Consider the following 4,511-nt stretch of genomic DNA (forward strand, 5'->3'; position numbering starts at 1 on the left):
AAACGCCTTGGATCGACGTGTCTCCGAATGCCTTTGGGCGTCATTCAGCGCGGATCTAAGGAAATGCAGGCCTTTGTCTTCCACTCAGGAAGCCATTCAAGACAAGAGAGAATCGGGCGACAAAATCACCTGGATCTCGATAGCGGTGTGAATTCCGGATCGATCGTTAGTGAGAGAGTCGTCCATAGAATCCTTGGTGGCGGAAGTAAGAGATACCTTTGGTAAGTTTCCCCCCAGAATCGTTGCTAGGCTGTTCGTCTTTAATAGAGGTTCGTAAGGAAATCTAAATCGTCTTATTCTCGTCGGTTAAACGACTAGATTAAAATGCTGGAAATTTGACGGTTATGTGGGAAACTGCCATTTCGCAACCAAATAAATCGAGATGAATTTTAACGATGAAAAATTAGGCGAACGATTAAAATTCAATTATTCGTAACGCAACTTACACGTACGAAAATAATAAAATCAACGATAATTACTTTTTTTAGAAATTTACGACGAAACTCGTTTTGTGCTTAGTTTCGAACTTAACCCAAATTGCTATCGCACTGGTTCATCAATTTTATGGAACCTGACACGTTGTTATATCCCTACACACACACATACGTAAATACCATTTCACGTTTGAATATGACTTTGTTTATTCACGTTAAACCGTATCCTAATAGCAATAAATTTTACGAGGACCTAATGCTTATAGATTGAACAGTTTAGTAGCTTTTGATACACACGATAATGGCAGTGTGCTCTACGCGTTTTCAAGCAAAGGCAATGTATGTAGTCCGATGATTTGATCGTGCACAAGTAACAATTCATCGGAAAATTTGAAAACACAGTTAGACGCACGTTTACTATGACAATACGTTTATTGCTCCGCAAATATGTTATCGCGCTTCAGGCGGCTGATTAACTTTTCCGGGATAAATGAAGGGAAAACTGGAACGAATCGCGTTGACTCTTATAAGAATGTATTTCTAAGATTTCATGACACGATGTGAACTTATATTTACTGTATTTCATTACTTCAAACCTCTATGTAGGTAATTCTTTAAACTAAAATATTCCCATAAGCAGAGTTAACGTTTTCTTTATCTACTATGACATTTAGTCATTTGCAAATGTTCCTTGCAATTATTTTTTAGTGAAATATTTGTGTACTGCTGCAAGTGGAAGCTTAATCTCTGTTTATAAACAGTCTTTAAAGAAAGGTGAAAAGGTTACAATTTAGTTCAAAAGCGAATTTTAATGAATTAAAAGTGTAGGCTGGACGATTAATTAAAAAGGAAATAAGCAATTCTTCAGACTTGCATAGCATTGGGAATGTACTAATATTTTCCATTTGCTTTATCAAAAGTAGTATACCACATGGCACATTTATTATTGCGCTGGAACGCACAGCACAGTAATTTTAGATTAAAAAACGAGTTACGATAATTACTTTTATTAAATAATACGCGTAGTACGATCTTCACAAATTATTTACAAAATGTGTAAGGTGTACAGAGTTTGACGTGTAAAAAATTAATAGAAACGAATAAATATATTGTAGATTAAATAACGAGAGACAAAATTTTAATTAACTTTCCCTGGACAGAATAGAAAATTTTATAGACGGTTTGTGTACATGAAACAACGCAAGCTTTTCCTACACGTTCCTTTCTCATTCGTAGCACATTCCTCTTTTTGACTGGTCACTGATATATTAGGCCATTCTGGAAATTCCTACGATTTTAAGCAGTTCATTTTGAAAAGACATAATTCTATTGAAATTAAACATTTTTAATTCGAAACGATTTTCACACAATGTTCATTGAACATTGTGGAAATTATCAATTTCAATGGAGTTATGTTTCTTTCAAAATGAACGGCCTAAAACCGCGGGAACTTTCAACACGACTTAATACTATCATAAATTGTTACCAAATTTACGATATATCGAATTAATATGAAAATGAACGAAAGAAAAAAGGTAAAATTAAATTAAAATCTTTTTTATCATTCGGTAAATTTTGCTGTCGGTTAATACAAATTTTTCAGCGTGAAACTATTTCCACGATGATATCTTCATAATCTAGTGAACTGCTTTATCGACAACTCGATCACCGATATTTCGAAAGATTAACGCGAATTACAGAAGCCGATTGAGTACCGCGCTAATCCTCTCTACACATCGACTTCTAACACCCCATTAGCAGCTGCCTCGCGATGGATTCGAAATGTGCCAAGGATTCGGGATCGAGCAATTCAGAAAGAAGAAGAAGAAATCCTGTCTCTTTCACTGCCGCGGCAGAGAGAACCGTGTAAATTTCCACCTCTTGCCCGTCGACGTTTCTCATTAATCGCTGATCGATCTTCTTTGCTGGGTGATTAACGTTCAGCATGGTAAGAGGAAAGAAACCGGTAGGAGTGAAGATGAAGAGAAAACAATTCGAGAGGAAAAGAACAATCGAGTGGAAAAATAGAGAAAAATCGACGAAAAAGTGGTGGAGGACCCTCTATCCTAGACGGAGGGGGGAAGTAAATTTGAAGATGTGGTTAATGGAAAGAGGAAAAAGAAAGAAGAAGAAAAAAAGGAGAAGAAAGAATCAGTTAGCGAATTCAGTTAACAAGGTAGTACGTTTGATCTCGCTCAAACAACGATCGTAACGCTGTTAAGATTTAATACTGCATCGATAGTTCTCGTTAAAGATATAGGGGAGTTTATTAGAAGCCACTAGCAAGCTGGTCCAACTTACACAAAACTGAATTTACTTCGACAGAGGGGAATGTTGCATGTATGTATGTTAGAACGAGTAGGGACACGTACGCTGTGAGACTACAATATGGAGAAGTAGTAAATTCTGAAAGGTACTGTGAGCAATTCTGAAAGCGATAGACAGAGAAATGTATCTAGTATTGATGAACAGAGAAGTGCTATTTTCTAAAGCAACGATAAAGAAATAAATGAGATTCACATTTCTAACTACTTCGTTTGTTTAGTCAACTATGTAGAGTGAGTCGTGCAATCGGCCATGTTTTTCGAACGGTTAATATAAAGAGTGTTTTTTTTTTAATGGATGTGGTGGAATATTTCAGGTGGAACTGAAGTCATCGAAAAATGTTCTTACAAAATTTGCTTGGAATGATGGTAGACATAATGTGGTATAAATAGTTTTTTCTCAGGTGAAGTAGTGCGAGAGAGATTTATAGTCAAGTTTCGTTTTTAAGAGAACGCCATTTTTTTTTTTTTTTTAGAGGTAAATTCAACGATGTGCCACACGAAGTTATTTCGTTTTATGAAAAATCGTAAAATAGCGAAGAATCGGGGAGTCAGGTCAATATGTGTAGCAAACTTTCAGCCAGCTAAACCCTACTTGACTGTGCTACTAATACAAATTCTCCACGATTTTATAACTTTATATAAAACGAAATTACTTAATGTGGCATCTCGTTCAATTCGTCTTAACAAATGCTATACTGCTAAGAATAGAAAAATATAGCGATTCAGTTCCATTAAAAAAAAAAAATTTGATCTTGAAATCACCCCATGAAAAATTATTTTTACCACATTATGTCACCCACATACTAAACAACCTTTGTAGAAACATTTTCTCGATAGCTTCAGTTCCTTCTGAGATATTCCACCGTATTCAGTTAAAAAAGACATGTGCATTTATTTATGCGTATATACACTGGTGTTATAACTATAAAACCACCTCGATATTTTCAATTCTCGTATACTGTGGTTAAAATAATAACAAACGAAGTATGTCATGCTTAAAGGCCCATTGAGAAACAATGTTTCTCCAGAAAAGAATAGAATATGTATACAGTAAATTCTCCACAAGAGTCAGTAAGTTTGGATTCTACAAGTGACAGTATAGATGGTCCTTTTGTAGAAACATTTTCTCGATAGCTTCAGTTCCTTCTGAGATATTCCACCGTATTCAGTTAAAAAGACATGTGCATTTATTTATGCGTATATACACTGGTGTTATAACTATAAAACCACCTCGATATTTTCAATTCCCGTATACTGTGGTTAAAATAATAACAAACGAAGTATGTCATGCTTAAAGGCCCATTGAGAAACAATGTTTCACCAGAAAAGAATAGAATATGTATACAGTAAAATCTCCACAAGAGTCAGTAAGTTTGGATTCTACAAGTGACAGTATAGATGGTCCTACGCCTAGGTCTGCGTCATTGCTGCGCCCATGTTATCTCACTCACAGTCAGTCAAGCGTGTAACATTACACCATGCGGTTTCCTTTGCGAGACTTAACAGATCGAAAAATCATAATAGAAAATATAATTTCTTTAATTTTACGTTTTTTTATCCCGAAACTTTTCTTAACATGTTGATGAGATTTTTCTGATGAAAATGACATAAAACACGATATAATTTGAACAACTTTTATTTATTAACACGTTCCCTGTCACGCCAGATTTACAGGTTGCTGTCAGGCGGCCACAAGAAAATACATTTTAAGCATAGGATTATAGTATTATGCTTTATAATTTTTTTTTTC

The sequence above is a fragment of the Habropoda laboriosa genome, unplaced genomic scaffold (assembly GCF_001263275.1).
Source record: "Habropoda laboriosa isolate 0110345459 unplaced genomic scaffold, ASM126327v1 scaffold128, whole genome shotgun sequence".
NCBI lineage: Eukaryota > Metazoa > Arthropoda > Insecta > Hymenoptera > Apidae > Habropoda > Habropoda laboriosa.